Below are 22329 nucleotides of genomic sequence, written 5' to 3'. Positions count from 1 at the left end.
GGCCACCCTAATTCCCAGGGCCAAAGAAAGGGCTTTTGAAATGTGCAAGAAAGCTGGTGTAGGCTGTCAGAAAGTAGCCTTCTGTAAGCTAGGAGTCTTTGTAAGCACCGTCAACTGAACCAATTTGAACTTTAATAACTACCCTCTGAACAAAAAGGGGGGCAGTTAGAAAGGTGTTAATGATTTATTCTTTCAACAGTCATTTGAGCGCTTCCTATGAAACGAGCTCTGGGTGAGGGTGGAGGAGTTAGGCATGAATCTGGTACATCTAGGCTCAGCTACAAGCCATGCCAGATAAGGCACGTGAAATACTGCCCTTCACAGAGCTCCAGTGGTTCTGTGGTGCATTTCTGATACCTGAGCTGCCCCTGGGAATGTTGCACCCTTTCATTGTAGGATGGTGGGGCTGAATGAGAGGACTTTGTAGCAGACCTGAAATGGAGCGAGAGGCAGATGTGGCCGAACATGCTGGCTCTGGCTTCCCAGGAAGTAGATGCAAAATGTCTCCCTCATTCCTATCAAATGACACTCTACAATGAGTGGGACAAAGGGGCAAATGTTAAAGACAAGCATGGCCCCTCTTCCCCTGCAAAAAGGGCTGTCCCGCCCAGGCCGGGACCTCAGTCTTCCTGCGGAGGGTTCCTCTCACTTTGGTCTCTATGAAACCTGGACAGGCCCTGGACCCTCAGATTTTTCATGATGCTCACAAGTGTACAGTGTTAGAGCTTTAAGGGGACTTGGGTCACCCAGAACAGACAGGGGGGTCTTATGACAGCCCAGAATTGTTCCAGATACTTTACCAAAATACCCATCCCTGGGAAAAGAGAAAAACAGGTAGTTTACAGGAGAAAAGCGGGGAGAGGGTGGCTAAACATGAAAACACACTTGACCTCACACATAATTAAAGGACTGCTGATAAAACCAGCGAGAGGCCACTGTTGGTAAATCAGATGGCACCGGTCCAGACGGGTAATAACCTGCAGCTGGGCTAGGTGGGTAGGGGCAGGAGACATCATTTTTATTCTATACTATTTATACTATTCTATTATCTACTTAATTTTTTTTACCATGTATATATTGCCTTTTAAAAATAAAAGATAAATTCATATATATGCTCAGGCCCCAGCTCACCTGAAAAGGATTGAAATATCTGGAAGAAGGTTCTTTCAAAGGCTCCCCAGGTGTGCAGGTGTGCCTGTCACCCCCTAGTGAGAAGCTGTGACCTGGCCTCACCCTCTCATTTCACAGAGGGACCACAGGTCTGTTGCTAGGCCTTTGTGGGCTAGCCTGGGCACTTCACCACCTTAGACAAAGGAAATTCCAGGTGAGCTGCAGGAACAGAACTCACAGGAGCTCACACACACGGGGTGTGGAGCACAAACACAGTACGTAATGGAGTGCGGGCACCTGTGGGAGTCTCCCATGGAAGTAGAAGTGGATGGGGTAGGAGGCCCAGGGGAGGCAAGCTCCTGTGATTGTTTTAAATATATTTTTTATTGATTTTAGAGAGAGGAAGGTAGAGGGAGAGAGAGATAGAAACATCAATGATGCAAGAGAAACATTGATTGGCTGCCTCCTGTACGCCCCACACTGGGGGGTTGAGCCTGCAACCTGGGCATGAACCGTGACCTCCTGGTTCATAGGTCGACGCTCAACCACTGAACCACACTGGCCAGGTGCTCTGTGTTATTTAGTGTCTGACCCTTGTCGGGGTTTGTGACAACACCAAGTAGCTCCATGAGCCACCATGGTCCCCAGAGTGCCTGATAACCTGCATTCCAAGTGAGAACCCCACGGGCGAGTTCCCTGAGGCCAGGCTAGGTGACGATTTTAATGCCCAATCCTTTTATATCAGAAACAACCGCGACAGTCTTTTTTCTCTTAATGCCTTCACACAAATGGCTTCATTTCATCCTCCAGCCACTCCAGGCCAGGTGGTGGCACTTCCTGTTTGGAAGGGGAAGACAGAGAAGCCACCATTCCAGAATCTGGGCCCCTCAGCAGTGGGGACAGGGGTGAGGCACTTTCTGGTCTCAGGGCCTGGGTCAGGGCCTGTCTCCCACCTGACACCACACCTGTTCTTCTGGAGTAACTTCCGTGGTGCAGATCCCACACCCTGCTCCACAGGCCTTTCCAGCGCGCCTGCAGAATCCCCCACATGCCTTCAAGGACCCAGAGCACAGCCCCAAGACCCTGCTCTATGGGGACGCTGCCCACACCCAGAGAAGCACAAGACACTTCTAGTCTTCCCTTTCAGATACAGGAGGTTCCAGCCAATCCTCCAAGGCCCTTGGCTCGGTTTCCGTCATTGGGGTGTCCCGTGGGCTCCCTCCAGAGGGGCTGACAGACACAGCATGGCCAGAGTGTAGGCTTCCTGACCCATGGCCTGAGTGTCTCCCCTGTTGCTTAGTCACGGGCCACTCTGCTTGGCCTGTAGGACCCAGAACTCCCAGAACCATGGAGGTGGAAGAACCCCCAGAGGCCAACCTGGTCCCACACCTGCCCAAACCTCCTCTTCTGCCTTCCTTACAGAGTCACCCCAACTTCTTTGTGATGGCCGGTCACAGCCTCAGCAACCCTCTAACAAGGGGGCTGGGAGGGAAGAGAAAGGTGGGACCAGCAGAGAAAGATATAAGTGTTGGGAACAGCCCCCAAACATGTGACATCCTTAGAATGAGTCACCCACTTTCCCTTCAACTGCCTTGTCTCCTCTAGGAAAGACTCCCATACCCCCTTTCTCCTCACACCTCCCCTGCCTTCTGAGGTTATACTGAGAAAAATCCACAGAGGTGCCAGCAATGTTTCTCTTGCATCATTGATGCTTCTCTCTCTCCCTCTACATTCCTCTCTCTAAAAGGTGTTAATGTTAACAGATGCCAGAGCCACTTGAGAAATGAGGTAACAGCCCAGAGAGGTAAAGTGACCTCCCCAGGGTCACACAGCAAGTTCATGACAAAGCTGGGCTAGCACAGGTCTCCTCCTCCACACTCAGACCCCCTCCTGGGACCACATTCTCTTCATTTCTTGGGATCTCACATACTGGTCCTTCCTGGCAGGCCTCCCTTCAATGGCTGGAGGGGGACCTCAGACCCACCTGGCAAGGGGCCAACCTGAGGTGGAGGGAAGGAATCCAGAGTACGGGGTTGGGGAGAGCCTGGCCTTAGCAGGTCCCTAAGAGCTGCCAGGAGAGGTGCACAGAACACACTCTGGCCAGAACAGAACAGTGCTGACATGAGTCATCCGACCCAAGCACTTTGACCTCCAGGGGTGTGGGCATTTGCTTCTTCCTTCCTAAAACTCCCAAATCTCAGTAACGACAGAAATCAAATGAAATTGTCAAATCACATTGGTTATGTTCCCAGCATTCCCTCCACCTCTTCCACTGCTCAGAAAGCTCGCTTAGCTCTTCTTTTTCCCATCGGTTTCTGTCCTCTCCTCTCCTGACTCCTTCCTGTGAGCATTTAGGAGGTTTAGATGAGTCCCCTCTTTAAAACAAAATACATGCCCTCTCCAGTCAACCACCTTAGTTCTCTCCTCCTCTTCCCAGCCTGATGTGTTGTTGTTGTTTTTTAATATAGTTTTAATAATTTCAGAGAGGAAGGGAGAGGGAGAGAGAAATAGAAACATCACTGATGAGAGAGAATCATTGATTGGCTGCCTCCTGCACGCCCCACACTGAGGATGGAGCCCACAACCGGGCATGTGCCCTGACTGGGAATCGAACCGTGACCTCCTAGTTCAGAGGTCGATGCTCAAGTCACGCGGGCCGGGCCAGGTGTTGTCAACACGTTTGCAACCTCTATTTTCTCCCAACATGCCCACCCTCCTCAGCTGAATCCAGGCTGGACTCGGCTCCCTATCTTTCTACTATAACCACTTGTATTAGTCAGCAAGGTCAGGTTTATGCTGCAGTAACAAACAAGTCCTAAATGCCAGTGGCTTCACACATCTGGCACCACAGCTTCTCTAATATTCCAGCCTTAAGGGTCATCTTAGAGTTCCTTGAAAGCACTCTGGCTTGGGGCCTTTGTATATGTTGTCCGCTCTGTGTGGAATGTTCTTTACTACCCCCTCCCTTTCACCTTGCTAACTTTATTCATTCTTCAAGTCTCAGCATAAGCATCCCTTCCTCGGGGAAATTTTCTACAACCCCCAGACTACGTAAGTCCCTGTCTCACACTCCTATGACCGACTGTCCTCTCCTTGTGACCCTTGTCTCACTTGATTGTCGACTGTGTCCCTCACTAGGTGCATTCACAAGGGCAAGGAAACTGAGGCTCAGATGGTTAAGTCACTTGCCCAAGACTACACAGCCAGTAAAATTGCAGAATCAGAATTTGAAGGCAGATTTCAAGTCCAAAGCCTGTGTTCTTTCTACTGTCCATGGTTAATTTTTAAATTTCGATGATTAAACTGTTCCTCTATCCACGATACTGGCTTCCCGTCCAGAGAAAAGGGTGAACACTGTTCGGATTTTCTAGCACAGGCTCATTCCAAATTTGTTTAATTTTGCTTTGTCACGGTTGCCCAGATCCCCAACCAGAAGACTGGGAAGTAGGTCAGGGCTGCAGGGACCACACACTCTGGCTGCTGTGAGGGCTGGCCTCTGGTTTCCACAATGGGCAGGGGCCAGATCCTGCCAGGAGCGCCACCCTCTGCCAGTCCTGCAAGGATTACTCATCCTTGGCCCCAAGAAGTCATCATGAACCTTCACATCACAGAGCTTTACATTCTAAAATGCATTGCCATGGTGGCTGCTGTGTGAGGTGGTAGATGGAGAAAGGATCATTGGGCATCAACAGGGACATTGCTAGTCTGGGGAAAAACTCACCTTCATTCTTTTACAGTTTTATGGATGATTGAAGATAATTGATCATTGAAGGGGTTGGCTCACATGCCACTTTATAGGACAGTGGCACCAAGCCATTTGACACCAGTCACTTAACAGTCCCCTTCTGATGTGACAAAATTATTTTCAGAAATAATCATGAAATGAAATGGTCATAATAATGGGCAGACAAGAAACACCGATAATAAAATGTTTCTTTTCTTAAACTCTAGACATATAATTACACCATAATATTTTTAAAAATAAAAGTAAATATTTTAGTATGAAAAAGAAAAAAAACACACAACTACCTACTAAATAGTTTTTACATCTACTGAGTTTTGATCCATTGGTTGCAGCCTGATATAATATTTTATGTAAATCATTGCTCAGTCACTAATAGGTGAACTTTAATAAAAGTGGGATACCTGCAAAGGTTGCCTATAATTTAACAACTACTAAATTGTACCACTGATGTACTGCTTTCTTTTCTTGCTTAATTCTTTTGTTTTAAACACTATCCTATATAATCCTATATAATAAAAGGCTAATATGCAAATTGTCCCCTCGGGAGTTCGACCACTTGCTATGAAGTGCGCTGACCACAAGGGGGCAGCACGGAATGAAGGAAGGCCCTGGTTGGCAGCCAGAAGGCCCTGATCGGCCCTGATCACTGGCTAGGCCTAGGGACCCTACCTGTGCATGAATTTTGTGCACCAGGCCTCTAGTAACAATATAAGAAAAATAAACTTCCATTTTCAAAATATTATTCAAACTCAGTAACATATACCTTGTTTAAGTAGAAGTTATACTTACCAAGCAAAATTATTACACTTTGCAGTTCATACTCAGGGTCTGTTTGAAATTTTAAACACAAATAAAAACACCAAGTGGCCACCCTGAGCACAAGGCCTTTTCTGAGTTTTTCCCTTCTAAAAGGACCTGTGCTCCTACCAGCTACTTAACAACCCGGGTTAATCATTGGGAAAAGCAAAGGGACCTCTTCTGTTTAGATAATTATGCATGTTTTTGTCCTCCTCTGGCTGGAAAAATGTAAGCCTTACTGTGGAGGTGACTGCCCGCAGTTACAGCCTGCCAGAGGAGGTCTCTCCAGGCAAGGCTGCTGCATCAGAGAGCCCATCACCAAAATTTGAAAACTGACCATGGTGGAGTTTGCAGATTTCGACAGCTAATTGTGTGCTGAGAATTGTCCCTCCAAGGAGGCCTTGCCATTCCCTCAGGAGACAGGGCATCTCCTCGTGGGAGCTGTGATGCTGTTCCCTCCCTCAGTCCCCCACCTCAACCGTTCCCCTCCTTCCCTGCCCACCCGCCTCATTCATTTCACAAGGCTTTATGCTGCTGCAGCCTTTTCTAATGAGGGCGTTCTGGCCAGGCCTCTTTGCAGCTCAATTATGTAACCTGCCGCTGCTTCTGGTCCAAGGATCACCCTGGAAAGGTGGTCAGAGGGGGGCACACAGCCAGAGCCAGTCTAATTATGGCCCCTGCCCCCTCAGAACTAGGGGGTGGTGCAGGAATTTGGACTCTGCAAGAATTAACAGTTCCACCACCGGCCCCAGAGCCAAACCTGCAAGATGCATGCTCTTCATTCTTCGTTAATTTCCAGCAAGCAGGACTGTCACACAGAGAGCCTATTGGCTGCCCTGGCTACTTAGAGAGTTGTTCCCCTGATGTTGGCTCGAGGCTTTTAGCTGGCACCTGGCCTTACATCTCTCTGTCCTGGACTCCTCCAACATGTCTGGTCTCTCAACCATCACCCCTTTAACCAATGATGACCCCTTGGTCTGATAATGACGCTGTCACGGCCCTACAAGCCTGCCCTCCCGTCAAGTCTTAGCTAAGGTCCCCAGAGCCTTCTCCAGGCTTCTTAACCCCTTCTCCTTTCAGCTGCTGCAGCCTCTGACTCTAGCACCTGTTCTATACTGAGCTCTCGGAATCATAGACTCTTGGGGCACAAGCCAATCTGCTTTCTCTCTTCTGACCTGTTGCCTTGAAGTATATTTAGGTCTTTGTCTCCCCTCCCAAACCAGACCCCAAGAGGGCAGGGAGCCCATCTCCCATCCCTTTGTCCAGCCTGGAGCCCATGCACATGATAGGCAGCATCCCACAAATGGAGTTGACCATGGGTTCTTTGCTCCAAAATCATTCAGTATTTGTGTATGCATCTCCCTGGCCAGACCGAATAAATCCACGGGCAGTGGCCACATCTGCTTCGTTTTCTGGGTCCCTGGTGGGAGCTGGTACATGCCTTCCTCGTAATCTGCTCACTGCCCTGGTCCCTGAGGTCTCCCCAGCTGCTCAGCCAGGGCTGGGCCAGTGCGACAGCTCTGTCATGTTTATATCATTCTCTCCTGGCCCGCTCTCCTGTCCACAGGTATCCAGGGACCGCCTTCAGGACCAGAGGGTATATGTGCACATGCATGGGCAAGGTGCACACACACACACACACACACAGCCCCTGAGCACAGCATCAATAATGCATGTTGTGCACAGAAAGCTGCTATGAACTTTATTTATCACCCAGCTGACATCTCTGATCAGCTCCCAAACCTATCTCCAAGTGTGTGGTGATTGGTGAGCCTCTCACTTAGGAGCCCACTTTTCTCTCTCTGTCTGTTAATAATAGATGCTTCCTACAGCCTCAGCTTGGCAGCTTTGACTTAAACGTGATCTTCACCAAAGAGGCTAATGGATGGGGCTGAAGTTGTGCCTTTGAAGCACAAAGCATTGCTCTTAATTAACCAGATTCTATCTTTTGGTTGGGAAAAGGCCTTCCCTCCACGGCATCATTCACTACCCACCTCTGGACAGCGCCCAGAGCCAGCTCCTGTTTCAGGCTAATCCAGGGTGTGTTCCTGCACGCCTGTGCGAGAACCACGTGTGCCACCTGAGCACGCAGGGAACTGGGGTGGCCCACACAAGAGAACAGGCCGTGAGCTCTGAGCTTGGAACGTGTCAGTGATGAATGCTGTCGCATCTCTTCCATCCCACCAAAGCCCGCCCCTGCCCCTGCCCCACACCCTCACTGGTTCAGCAGCATTGACTGGGTGCCTTCCTCATGCCAGGTCTGGGGCCAGTGCTGAAGACAGGGTGCTGTCTTCACAACCTCACAGCATTATTATTCCAGCCCCAGAGACAAGTAAGCGTCGCATTACAGCACCGTGCACTTGGGAAGGGCGTCTAGAAGCAATGGCTGCTTTGATAAAGTCTGAAGCTTGAGTAGGAGTTAGCCAGACAAAGGGGAGGGAAAGTGGAGAAGGCTCTCTGGGAGGGGAAACCAGCATGTCTGGGAGTGAGAGAGAGTGTGGCAGTGAGCACCTGTCACTTGAAGTATGAGGAGTGGCTCTCAATTAACATTCGCTCTTTCGTTCATGCATGCGTGAAGGTATATTGAGCACCGAACTCATACCAAGCACTGCTCTAAGTACCAAGTTGTTTAAAGTGGTTAAAAATAAGTTCCTCCTCCCTCAAGGGGCTTACAGTCTAACAGGGGGACTACTGGGGCTCAATTAGCGTGGGAAGTGACAGGTACAACAGTAAAGACTGGACCAGATGAGGCGTGGAGGGAGGGTGGGAGGTGACATGATTCCTACTCCTGTCTCGGGAAGGCGGCGTTTCCAGCCTCGTGCCGCAGAGGTGGGGTCGGGGGGACGAGGGGTGAGCTCTTTAGAGTTGAAGGGGTCGGGGGGACGCGTGGTGAACTCTTTAGAGTTGAAGGGGTCAGGGGGACGCGGGGTGAGCTCTTTAGAGTTGAATGGGTCAGGGGGACGCGGGGTGAACTCTTTAGAATTGAAGGAGTTGTGGTGTTCCCATTTCCCCGAGACGCCTCACAGGTTTCGCCAACACGGGAATGTATTTGTTGCTTTCCATCAGACTATAGCATAATCCATGTTTATAAAACAGATTAATAAAATAAAAAAAGTAGACACCAACAAGATAAAGTCTCTATAACTCTACTTCCTTCCCAGAGAAAGAAAGCCTCTGTTCTGCGCATGTACGTATATACGTTACCTTCTTTTTATAACAATTCTGTGCGCACTCATTTCTGAAACTGCTTTCTTCACGTGGTGATACAGGGTGGGCCTCTCGTCTGCCCCTATGTTTCTCCCCCTTCCTCCTTCCCGAGGAGTCAGCGTCACGCAGGGTGCCCCAGGACACGGTTTTGGCCGGGTCTCCAGGCATCACGGGACCAGGGGATGATCTCACTGGGTACGCCATCTGCCCTGCCTGGCCAGAGGCAGCATCAGGAGGGCCAACGGGCACCACGTGTCGTTGGATCCAAAGTGGGTGGGGCTCTGTGCCCTGAGAAGATGTTTAGTCTGAAAATGCACAGGGTACAGAAAGGTTTGGCTAAATGAATGGGTGATAAGGTCCTCAGGTAATAACCCAGCTGACACTTAAATGGAGTTTACTGGGAGCCAGTGCTGGTTCTTAGCACGTGACTCATTTAATCCCCACATTTTACAGACAAGGCACCGGAGACTCTGAGAAGTTGAGTGACTCATCCAAGGCCCCCAAACTGCACTATTGTTACCTCTGGGCCTGAGGCCACCGTGCAGACGTGCCCACGCACCTCTGTCAAAGAGATTTGGGGACGGTGTGCTTGATCTGCTGTGGCATTTCCAGCGTGTGTTCAAAGGACACTGTTTATTTTCTGTCCTCCCAAGCCCAGGCTGCGTTCAGGTCGTTCATTACTGAGGGACAAGTTCTGATTAGTGGTCGGCTCCCGCCGTCCTCCTCCCCCACGTCCTCCAGAGGATGTCCTCAGACTCAAAAAATAGAGGTGAAAACATCTTCAAAACTACCTGCTTTCCTTCCTAATTGCCCTCTCCCTCTCTTTCTTCCTGTGGTGCCCATCTCACGAGGTGGCACGGCAAAAAGAGCCCGTTTCTGGCCATTCCTCGGGGCCTCTCAAATCCCCGCCTCGCTCGCTGATCCTGGGCAGGTTCCCAGCAAGCTGAGACTTTGTGCTGACACGGGCCCTCTGTCCCTCCCCCAGTCACCTGACGCGTCCTCTCCGTGCTTGCCCATCGCTTTGTCTGGGCGCCAGTGCTTCCAAGACCTTCCTAGAAGGACCCCCTCACTTCTCCTCCTCTTCACAGGCTATCGATCCCAAAGCTGCCTTTCTCTCCTGCCCGCTCTTACTCCTCCTCCTGCAGGACAGAGGCACCTAATTTTATCCCTTCGGGGTAAGCCTCCTCCTCCCCGCCTTCGCACATCTTCTCGTTGCCCATAACTCACACGTCATGACAACATTCCTCACATCAGCCTAGATTACAGTGGTCGGCAAACTGCGGCTCACGAGCCACATGCGGCTCTTTGGCCCCTTGAGTGTGGCTCTTCCACAAAATACCACGGCCTGGGTGAGTCTATTTTGAAGAAGTGGCGTTAGAAGAAGTTTAAGTTTAAAAAATTTGGCTCTCAAAAGAAATTTCAATCGTTGTACTGTTGATATTTGGCTCTGTTGAATAATGAGTTTGCCAACCCCTGGCCTAGAACATCAAAGGTCACAAAAATGCTGCCTCGTGTGCGCTTTTCAGTGACCCTCATAGCCTGTGAGGTGGGTGTCCTCAGACCCATGTTACAAATGATGAGACCAAGGTTCAAGTGACTAGCCCAGCATCAACCAGCCAGTGAGTGGTCCCCACTAAGCCTCGAACCCAGGGCTTTTGACTCCACACCAGGCGTCCTTTCCACCCAGATGCATGGACAGATCTGGACCAGGAAAAAGGGTCCCTCGGAAGGACTTGGAGCCAAGCCTGCACCTTGGAAGCCAAGGGCTCAGGGAATCTGGCCATTTGTCTAACTAACAAGGGAGACTCGGTGCACTCCACAAAAGGAGTGGGGGTGAGTGGCCGCGCAGGGTTCTCAGAGTGCCTTGGGAAGGCAGCAGCCTAAGTGCTATTCATCAGCCCAGTAATGGCTAATGGAGGATCAGGTGCTTCTAAGAACCCATAATGCCCTTTGGCAGGGGCCCGGGGTGCGTCTGAGAGGCCTCCCAGCACCCGCAGTGCTGCTGAGGCAGGAGCCCGACTGCAGAGGTCCATTCATCATCAGATGTCTGGACAAGTGGCGTATCCAGCTAGACCTGGGGAAAATGAAAAAATGCATTTGTCAAGTAGAATTTCATTTCCTCTTATGTGTCTAAGGTCTTCATACTTCTTTCTTCACAGCCTTTACTCTTTCATCTGCTCCTTCTCCCTTCCCTCCTTCCTCGACTATTTCTGTTTCTGAACGTAAACGTTGTGCAGGCCTTTCTGATGGATAATGGACACTGTGCAATGGACAGAGGCTGCTGGGCTTTTCCTGAAATAGGTTTTTGGGGCCCAGAAACTAAGTGTGTGCCCTTGGCTTTGATTTACTGTCTCTCGCTGACCCAAATTTCTGATGTGTCAATTTTAATTGATCCAGATAGCTGTATACCTGGATTGGACCTGGTTCCAAAGCTGTGTTGAAATTCTTTTTTTTTTTTTTTTCCAAGATAGTTCCCTCACTCCACACAGTGTCTTTGTATCCCTGACATGGTTCCGCCTGGCCCCTCTGCCCAGAAAACCCCATTCCTAAGCTGAGCTGTCCAGCAAATCTCCAAACGCCAGACTCTGTCCCCAGCTCCACCACTCTCTCCACGTCATGTGAGGTCCGTCTGCCTCTCTGTGACTCGGTTTCCCCAGCTACACAAGGGTGCTGAGATGCTCGTGCACCTCGAAAAGGTATAATTGGGGTGGCTCCTCCTACATTAGAGCTTTGGGGTAGGGCTTCATGATTTGATGGTGGAGGCCTCCTCAGACCCCCCCACCCCCGTGTCGAACTGAAAGCTAGGACTGCTGATTCAGAGCCTGTGTCCTCCCTCAGCCTGGGCAGCAGCATCAATGCATAACGTGGGGATAATATTCGTTCCTTCACATGGTTGTTGTGAGGGTTGAATGCAATATAATGGGCAAACAATGCCAGGCTAGAGAAATATTTTTTCTTTTTAAGAGGAAATCATGGATGGTTAAAATTAGGGCTGGGGGAGACTTGAAGAGCCCTTCCCCAGCACATTTTAAGTGTAATCTTGTGTTGGTTTGGTTTGTAGGACATTTGCTGCCTATTAGATCTGGAAGGCAGAGACACAACAAATTGTATCCACTGACGATCGGCCAGAAATTAAGATAACACTGATTAATACACGCATGTTATTAAATGAGGAAAGTAAGCTCCAGAAGAACTGGTTTAGGGAAATTTATATGTGTGCATGGGAGAGATATTTGCAGAGAAGTTCCCTAAAATGTTAACAGTGGTTATTTTGCTTTTCTCTTTCACATTTTTGTATTTAACTTTTAAATGACTGAATCACTTTTATAAAAGAATAAATTCTAGATTTCTGCTTAGACCTCCCGCCCAGGACTTGGGAAGTGGCTGCTTCCTGGCGAGTGGGTGGCTTCGGTGGTGGCCCAGATAAGACCTCAAGGCTCGTGGGGGCCGTGGCAGCCGGGCGTCCACAGGAAGCGCGGGGTGGGTGCGCCGCCACCGCTGTGGGGAACCTCTAGGTCCGGTATTGCAGCTTTTCGGCAGAGACATGGCGTCAGCCACCACCAGCAAGAAGATGCGGGAGGAGGACACCTGCTCCACCTGCCCGCACCTGATGGCCGAGCCCGGGAGCATCGGCTGCGGCCACAGCTACTGCCAGGCCTGCCTCCTGCGCCTCATGGGCCTGCGCTCCTCGTCCAGGAGCCCTTCTCCTGCCCCCAGTGCCGGGCTCCCTTCCAGAGAGGCAGCCTGCGGCCCAACAAGCAGCTGGGCAGCCTCATCACCGCCCTGCCCTCCGGGAGCTGGAGCAGGAGCTGTCCTGCCAGGAGCATGGGGAGCGGCTGCACCTCTTCTGCTGGCGCTGCAAGCGCGACCCAAGGCACAAGGGCCACGCCACAGCGCTCATGGAGGAAGGGCGGGGGGGGGGGGGGGGGCGGGGCGGCTACAGGGAAAAGCTCCAGGAAGCGGTGAGGAAACTGAGGCAAATGGAAGCAGAATGCACGAACCAGAAAATATTCACAGCGAAGCAGATAGCCAAGTGGAATGAGCAGATAAAGGCTCAGAGATAGAAAATCCAGGCGGACTTCCAGAACCTGCACAGCTTCCTGAGGGAGGAGGAGAGGTCGTACCTGTGGAGACTGGAGAGCGAGAAAGAGCACACTCTGAGGAGGCTGAGGGACAGTGAGGCCAACCTGGGGCAGCAGAGCCGGGAGCTCCAGAGCCAAATCCTGGAGCTGGAGGAGCGATGCCAGGGCTCCACCAAGAAGGTGCTGCAGGACGTGAAGGGCGCCCAGAGCAGGAGCCAGGCTGTGCGGCTGGAGACGCTGCAGGCCCTCTCCCTGGAGAGTCAGTCCGAGTGCGAGGCCCCCGAGCACTACTTTGACCTGAGGAAACGGTTGAGGAGTCATCAAGGACCCTGCAAGGATGACCCCCACTCTGTCTGTATTTGTTTGGTATTTCTTTTTTTTAATATGTTTTTATTGATTTCAGAGAGGAAGGGAGAGGGAGAGAGAGATAGAAACATCAACGATGAGAGAGAATCATTGATTGGCTGCCTCCTGCACGCCCCCACAGGGGATCGAGCCCACAACCCGGGCATGTGCCCTTAGCTGGAATCAAACCTGGGACCCTTCAGTCCGCAGACCGACACTCTATCCCCTGAGCCAAACCAGCCAGGGCTTGTTTGGTATTTCTTGAACCATCTGACAGAGCTGCCTGGCAGTTATGAAACTGACATGGAACAGTTTGCAAATACCCTGAGTGACCATTAGCTCACAGAGGGGCAGCTTCTGCCAAGTGCTCCTTCAAATATGACAGGCTGAATATGACCTTAGAGAGCAAGCTGCCAAAGGGGATGAAGCAACTCGGAGACAATTCCATGGATTCGTGCTCTTTCAAGGAGAACTTTATCTTCCGCTGGAGATCGAAAGGGCAGAGGGACTGGTTCTAAGAACAGTTGTTCTTCAGCCTGCTCTTCAGGGGTTGTTGGATGCCCTCCTTTCCTATTTGTGCCCTAAAATTACTGACGTTGACAGGCCCGCGTTGGCACATGACTGGACAGGACGAGGAAAGACGGACGTGGACGAAGTTATCCAGAGGATTAAAAACGTTGCCCTGGGCACACCCTGCAGTGTAGACCTGAGGCAGATGCTCTTAAAGCTTGTAGAGCTCCGGTCAGCAAGGTGAGGGAGAGACCATGTCACCTCAACATTCAAGAGGAGCAGCACCTGAAAACGATCCCAACTATTTTATGACTGAAGCACCATTGGGTATAGCAGAAGGTGCTCCTCTCACTGCAGCTGATCCCGATGACCACGATTCATATCAGGAGTGACTTGAGGGCGGGAGAGGGAATGGGGGAGGGGGGAGGACATATGTAATACTTTCAACAATAAAGATTTATTTTTAAAAAGAGAAAAAAAAGAATAAATTCTACACACACACACACACACACACACACACACACACACACACACCTTTCTCTCTCAGGATGAAGAGTGGTTTGCCTAAGAAAAGCAATTATTTTTTTGCTCTGGTTTTTGTGGCTTTGACATCCCAAAAGACTCCTCCTTCTCCAGTTAGTGCTCTGAGTTCAGGGAATTTATCTTGGGTGGAATTCATGTGGTGACCAGGGACATTGGTGGTCCCTGAAGAGGACAGAGGCTCGGCAGCCTGCTCCCACCACCCATCAGGGTGTCACATGACATCTACTCCTGGCTTGAAGGCTAGCAAGGGGGTTGGAGGGGAAACTACTGGAGTTCTGGAAACACAGGCCACCCAAGCAGTGTCTGTCATGCTAACAGGTGTGACAGCACTGGTCTTTGGCTATACCAGCGGTTACAAAGGCGGCGAGAAGCCTTTAATGCAAAAATCAAAACGGAAACCTTAGGCTTAAAACCAGAGCGTCCTCCGATACAGTCTGTGAGTTTTCGTATGAAGGTGGACAGTAGCCGCTGACATCAGCCGGGGCACATCGTGTGTGCCTGGCAGCACGGCCTCCCCCCAAAGCAGCCTTCATTCATGCTCCCTGACAATTGTCGATTGTTCTCCTGGGATTGAGGCCCAGGATGATTCCAGTTTCTCCTCCCCAACACAAGGCTTTCCTCTGTGTGGGCTCCTTTACCTTCTCCCCACTTAATTTGGCAGTACTGCCCGAAATCTGGGCATTACTCTTAGTCAGCTTTGGTTCTAGAACGTTCTGTGGTCTGCCGTGATGGATGTGACCACAAGTTCACACTGGAGAGCTCCTCGGAGGTTTGCCATGCTGCCTCCCTTCCAGCACGTCCTACAGAGGACTTCCCTGGGCTGGGTGCCAGCTGTGGGGACAGGAGAGAGGACAGGTGACCAAAGCAGGTGCAGCTCAGACACTCACATTGGGACCAGCTGTTAGTGAAGAGCGTCTGAGGCATCGCATCTGCCAAGACCCAGCCCCCAGGGGGTGTTGACTGAAGCCCTCCAGGCTCTTTCTCTTCCATTAGGTACAAGTTGGCTCCCCATTCCCTGAGCACAAGGATTTCCTAATGGCCTTGGCCCCAGACTTCACCTCAGCTCAGGAGACTCGTATGCCTGCCTTTTCATTAATCTTTCTATCTTAAAGGAAAACAGTTGGACCATGAGCATTAAAGACTAGAGTGTAAATACAAAGAGAAAGTTTTCAGATAAAACTAAAGCTTTAGTTCGTTTGAACATGTGTCCTGATATTCCTAAACTGGTATCCTAATCACTACTTGATTTAATCACCTTTATCAGCTGGCTTACTGAGATCTGATTCTGATGCCAGGCTGCCTGGGCCTTGAATCCTGAATCCATTACAGGTCTACTGTGCAGCTTTGGGCAACTTACTCAACCTTTCTGTGCTTGACTTTCCCCATCTACAGAAGTATGCGTAATAATAGAGGCAGGTGGGTGAATTAAATGACTCAGCACCTGGAGAGGTTTGAAACATGGTTCCTATAACTATGTGGAATCCTGCTTTCCACCCTCATGAAATCACTATTAAATTTGTGATCGTGCAAAAAAAAAGGGGGGGGGGTGGTTTGGGAGACCAGAACAAAGGAAGTTGGATGCAGGAGCCAAAAATCATCTTGGAGAACAAAGTTCATGTCAAGGTTATTTTTGGATCCTAGATTTACCCCTACTTGCTCTTCAGCTATCTGAAAGAGATCCATTGAGAGTGTTTTGTTTTTTAACAGCTTTATTGAGGTATGTGGCATGGCATCAAATTCACCCTTTAAAGTGTACAATTCAGTGTTGTCAGCAGATTCACAAAGTTGTGCAGTATCACTACTCTGCATTCCAGTTTGGGTTTTTAACTTGAGGCGAATCTAAGCGCGCTTTTCCTTTATCCAGACAGAGCCACCCGGCCTGGTGGAGGTGATTCCGCTGAGTCACCGTGGGCGGGCCGGCAGCCTGCTGTCATTCCCAGAAGCCGCAGCCACCTGGGCTGCAGCGAGTGGGCACCAGGGCCGGCGTCTGCTGCCCCCTAGCGAGGGTGCAGCCCAGCCCTGAAGCACCCCGCCAGGCGCCGCCACCGGAGATGGGCTCCGGGATGCGATTGTTTCAGCAAGACTGGTTGGGAGGGGCGTCTGGCTTGGAGTGCGGTGAGCCAGGGCGCAGAACCAGCCCCTGACGTAGGCTTTCCCTTTCCTCTCACTCCAGCCGGGACAGGGCCATTTCACCAAGTCCTGGGTGAGGAGAAAGGCTATGTTTGTTCAGCTTTCTTTTGGGAAGGCGCTGGTGTGACACAGTAGGGTAGAGGTGAGTTTTAGCATCAAAAGGTCACAGTTCAAACTCTGCTCTGCAGCTAACGAGCTGTGTGACTCTCCACAGGTTACTGAACCTCTCTGAGCCGTTTCCTCATCCAGAAAGGGAGAACAGTCTTCCCTCTCAGGGGCTGTCATGTTACAGATACTCTCTTCCTGGAGCCACTGTGACTGGCTCACAGTCAGTTGGAGCTCAAATAAACAGGTGCATTTAACCATTTGTACACCTTAAGCATCTATAGATGCAAGCGGCAGACCTTCTTTAATTAAATTCAAAATATCGTGGCAGTTAACTGGTTAATATCCCAAAACTGCCAACAGGGTGTCCAGTGCTGCCCTGGCTCGCCCAAGGAGCTTTCTAGAACCTGAATGACTCATTACCAAAATGCATTGCTTTGGTTCTAGGACGTTCTGTGGTCCGCCGTGGGTAAGAAAATTAGAAGGAATAGGAAGGGCGGTGGTAGGCGCAGGAAAGCTGTTGGGTCTTCACCTCCTTGAGGTAGAGGCCACCCCACGTCAGAGGAAACCCACACCCCCGGAGAGCCTGCAGGAGCAGAGGGCTGGGTGGGAAGCAGTCGGGCATCACACTTGCTTCCCGTGTCCCAGAGGGCAGCAGGGCCAGGGGAGCCGAATTCTTCCCGGTTCCCTTCTCTTCTCTTCACCTGCCCTGTCTTCTTGGTCCCTCCGTCCCTCTCAATCCTGTGGACATTTTTCTCCCTTTCTTGGCCCCTGGCTGGGACTGGGATGAGACCCTGTAGGACAGGGCACTAGAGCGGCTCCACAGGCCCCTGTGCCTCAGGGGCCTCCGTCTACGCGGTTACAAGATGACAGGGGCAGACTCCAGGAGCCTCTGTTTACGTTTTCTCTCGTCGGGATGCAGTCCTTTTCCCAGGTCCCTAAAAAGCGGCTCCTTTTCGTTTCCAGGTTTAGCTCAACTTTTGTGCCTCTCCTGAAATTCCTTCCCCACCTCCCACCCTGCCGCCTCTGAGTCACTGCCTGGGGGAGCAGGAGGTAGGAAATCAGAGAGAAGGGGAGAGGGACAGGGGAAGAGAGGCGGGGTGGAGAGATTGGTTGATTAGAAGAATAAGAAAACAAAGGAAGACATTTCTTGGTGTGTTTATTTTCCCGTCTGTGTGTCTCCTCTAGATTATAGGGGTCTGGGAGGTGATGGCCACGTCTAGTCTGTTGTTTCGCCTGCCGTCTTTGCATGGAAGTCTTCGGGCCGGGGTGTGCGCTGTGCCAGTGGTCAGTTGGTTTACATGTTCTTTGTCCAGTTATGTCAGAGAAATCATCTTGCCCTGGTTCTCAATGAGGAAGATGGCAGGGGTCAGGGCAGAGGGGGAGGAGGAGAAGGAGGAGGACTGAGATGCCAGGGCCACCTGCCTCTCCCCCAGGCCTGGGCTAGAGACCTCCTACTGTCCTGTGATTGACCTCGGGCTCCAGGGCTGGAGGGGACAGGCCCAGCGGTCCCACTTAGAATAAATTGCCAGAGCAAAAAGGGAGCTCAGCGGTCAGCGATAATGGAACTGGTGCCTTTCAGAAGAGGGGGTCTGTTTCGGGGCTAAGAGTGGCATTTTGTGGATGAAGAAGGCTGAGAGAAGTGACTTGTTCACACAGCTTCAGGGTGTGAGTCCTGGACAATGCTCCTCCTACACCCAGACCTGTGCGCGACAGGAAGTTGGGGAACATTTTGTGGTCCAGGATGGAAGAGCAGGTCGTGCGTGTTCTATCAGGACACGGGCTTTGCATCCTGGCATCGTCTCCTGCTGGTTGTGTGACCTTGGGCTGTGTGACCTTCCCAGATTCCTCATCTATCCACTGGGAATCTTAATATCTATGCTGATGACTAGCTACCTCACAGGATTGCTGTGTGTCCAGTGGCACGCCTGTGAGCCAAGCTCCTTCTTTGACAGGGGCCATGTCGCACCAACTGTGTACCAGGCTCCGGGGCTGCGGCCTTGTTGATTCAAAAGATCCATGAACCTAAGGGCATTGCTGCCTGGGTTGGCAGGAGGGTGAGCCTCCCTGCTTAGGGAGTTCTTCCCATGCATTTCACTTTTTTCCAAAGGAAAATATTGGCCCTTGAGAAGCACACAGTTCATTTATTTTACATAGTGAATAGCTGCCTGTGTTTTTAAGGATGATTTAATTTCTCCAGCAGCCCTTATAGTTCATTCAGCTTCCTATTGGTGCATCTGACTTTCTCCAGCCCTGCGGGGTGGTGCCGGTGGGAGGGGGAGGTCATCAGAAGCCAGGGCCCTGAGAACAACCACCCTCTTATCTGCCCCATAAACCCAAACGAGGCAGCATGTCCCCAGTCCCCAGGCCCCAGAACAATGGGCTGCTGCCTGAAGCTCCAGGAATGACTTGAAACCTTATGAAAACACTAGACGCAGATGAACAAAACCCAACATCAATGCAAAAGCCACACTGAGAATTTACATTTTTCAAATGGTTGGGGGGAGAGGGAGACAGAAAAATGAAAGTTCATGATCCATGAAAATTATATGCCTTTCAAATTTCAGTGTCCACATATAAAGTTTAATTGGAGCACAGCTCATTCATTTATGTACCAGTGGATGTCTGCTTTCCCACTGCAGTTAAATTTAATACAAAGAATTAGATCACTAAAAACATAGCAGAAAATATCAATGATCTTTATGTATCACAGAGCAATGGGATGAATCACAGAAGAAAACAGACCTGACTGTATAAACACTAAAACCTGTCCATCAGAAGCCATAAGAAACCAAGATAAAAGGCAACCAACTGGAGAAACTGTCACAAATAGGATAAAAGGTTAATGTTATTCATAAAATAAGAGCTCACTCAAGTCATTCCAATGAGCACCGAGACCTGAACAGAGGAGGGAGCGAAGGATAGAAATGGGCATTTTCGGAAAGAGGAAGCCAACTCGTCAGGTTCTTACTTTTACACCTTCATCCGCCATGTTCCGGGAGGGCAGACTTGGTCATTGAAAGGAATCAATCAAATCGCGAGTCAAAACCATGGGCCTCCTTAAACTTCTGAGCGTTCGCTAAAACTTTAGTTGGCTGACCTACCTCACCTGGGCCAGGTATAGCGTCTCCAGCAAGTTTGGGAAGCCTCAAGCTTCTGGGCCGATTCCACCCCTCCAGGGTGGGGCACCTGATAAGTCAGCCAGATGAGGTGACTCGTGGACCAGTCCCAGGGATGAGCAGTTGGGCAGTGAACCCAGGAGGGCCTGAGAGAGGCTCCATCAGGAAGCAGTGAGGAAGGCGTTACCTCCTACAGGGGTGGGAAGCGTAGTTGAGTCCTCAGACAATGGAAATGGTGCCTTTCAGAAGAAGGGTTCTTATGCTTGGGGGCTTTCTAAGGGAAACAGACCATCAGCATATCTAAGGGTAGAGAATATCACCACCAGATCCTAAACCTTAAAGGGTGAATTTGGACTTTTATCTGCTTGTCCTTGGGGAGATGTCCAAGGTTTGGAGAAGCTCAGTCTCAGATGCCTTTCCCGAGAGAGCTCTGAGGGACAAGGGCCTTGGGCCTCAGTCAGAATGAAAAGGCGCCCCCTTCTCTACAAGCAGGAGCTGCCTCAGTGGGGCCAGGCCACCACCTTCTGCCTTGCCCAGCAGAGGTCCTGCTAACTTCACTCTTTTGTGTGTTTTTTTTTAAATAATTCTTTATTGTTGAAAGTATTACATATGTCCCCCTTTTTCCCCATTGACTCCTCCCACCCCCACCCACCCACCTCAGGCCTTTAGCACCCTATTGTCTGTGCCCATGGGTTATGCATATATGCCACCCTCCCACCTTCCTCCGCCTTCCCTCTGAGACTCTGCATTCTGTTCCATGCTTCTCTGTCTCTGGATCCACTCAGTTCATCAGTTTTGACCTCACTCTTAAAATCTTCCTAGACCATCCCAGCTCTCACCAGCTTCTTATCCTGCATCATGGATGGAGAAGAGAGCTCAGGTACCCACACCAGCGTGCCCTGCCCAGAAGGGAGAGGAATGAAGCTGGACATGAGTATGCCAGTGGCCAGCTGGTAGCAACACAGAGCCAGAAGCTGGCTGTCCCACCATGAACACCAGTCTTGGAAAAAATAGGTGGAGGGTCTGCCCCAGGTGCATGCACCCTCCACCTTGTAGTGCACCATTTGTATGCGTTGCCCAACACCTGTAGAGATGAGACTGTGGATTTTAAAACATTCTGCAACACATAACTCATTTAGAGGACTCATGTCATCAGGTGTGTCCTCCACCCCTTTCCCATGGAGACATTATTAATTGATCACCGAAACTGAGAGCTAGATGCCTCCGAGGCAGGAAAGAAAAAGGCCCCACCCACTCCAGTTTGTGTTATCAGCTCTTCCCTGGACGACTGACCCACTTCCGCAGTTCCCGTGTGCCACTGAGAAAAGTCCAAGTGAAAACAGAAACTTAAGGAGATAGCTGCTACAAATTATAAAGGAAAATTAAAGACTACATTTAGATTATGAAAAATTATAAAAGTCACAAATATAAAAAGGAAAGAATGAAAGAAAAAAGCAGCCTAAAGGGATAGAATGATAAAAGGTAACACAGGGAAATATGTTTTAAAGGAATTTCAAAAGGTTAAAAATTACTCAATGACCCGAGGGGCTGCTTTTACAACTCTCCTGTAAGTCTAAAATTATCTCAAAAATAAAAACATTAATAAATGAAAAGCTAATATAAATCTGGGGTGAAAATTAAAAGTAAAAATAATTTAAACAATAAAAGGAAGCAAATATATGTAAAAGTTTAAAGGGAGGAATTGAAAGCCAGTAAGACAGGGGAGTTTCAAAAATAAGTAAAGAATGAGTACTATGAGATAATTAGGTTATATAAAGGGAGGTATCAAAGTAAAAGACAAGAGACTGAAAACTTCCAGAGATAAAAATGGAAACTGATGGAATAATCCAAAGTAGCATGAATGAACCAGGGCAAAGTGGCATACTGAAAAGTCCATACACTCAAAGCTATGAGCTATTTTTTAAATAGAGAAATATTCTCACTGAAGATGAGAACAACGTCTGAGTAGATATCATCTCTACCGCGCTCTGCTGGGCTTTTGCAGGGAAGGGGGTGCATGCTGCTCCAAGCCTCACAGCCGCTCCGGGCGCCGTTAGGGATTCTCTGCCCGCCCTCAGAATGCACGGCTGAGGTCCTGGTGGGTGCCAGTGAGGTGAGTGGAGGCCACAGCTTTGACCTCCTGGCAGGGCAGGGGGCTACCCAATTCGGAACTGGGGGAGTTAGGACACTGGTTAAGAGGTGGTTCTGCTGTGCAGTTAGTTGCATGAGGTTGAACAACACGTGCTTTTCTCTGCTTCAGTGTCCTTACCAGGGGTGCCTACCGACGCCTTCCTTCTCCTGTTTGGTCCTACCCTCTGCATTAAAAACAAACAAACAAACAAAACACATTAAACTCCTAGTCAGCAGCATTTACTTCTTTTTTTTAATATATTTTATTGATTTTTTACAGAGAGGAAGGGAGAGGGATAGAGAGTCAGAAACACCGATCAGCTGCCTCCTGCACACTCCCTACTGGGTATGTGCCGCAACCAAGGTACATGCCCTTGACCGGAATTGAACCTGGGACCCTTCAGTCCGCAGGCCGACGCTCTATCCACTGAGCCAAACCAGTTAGGGCAACATTTACTTCTTAATGAAGTTGAACTAGTGCAGGGCATAACAAGTCAGGCTCGCT

General features: G+C 50.1%; 1 protein-coding gene and 1 pseudogene across 23 annotated transcripts in view; both read left to right on the top strand.

Moving 5' to 3' along the window:
• MAPT (microtubule associated protein tau) overlaps nt 1–22329 on the top strand; it is a 78746-nt gene that overhangs the window by 14652 nt on the left and 41765 nt on the right. The window lies entirely within an intron of this gene.
• LOC308254943 (E3 ubiquitin-protein ligase TRIM38-like) lies at nt 12405–16692 on the top strand (annotated as a pseudogene). Its single transcript has 3 exons — nt 12405–13293; nt 15334–15415; nt 16685–16692. The product of its transcript is annotated as an E3 ubiquitin-protein ligase TRIM38-like (transcript).

This window comes from Plecotus auritus, assembly GCF_963455305.1.
Source record: "Plecotus auritus genome assembly, chromosome: 7".
NCBI lineage: Eukaryota > Metazoa > Chordata > Mammalia > Chiroptera > Vespertilionidae > Plecotus > Plecotus auritus.
Note: the sequence above shows the minus strand (reverse complement) of the source record. Positions and strands in the feature narration are given on the sequence as shown.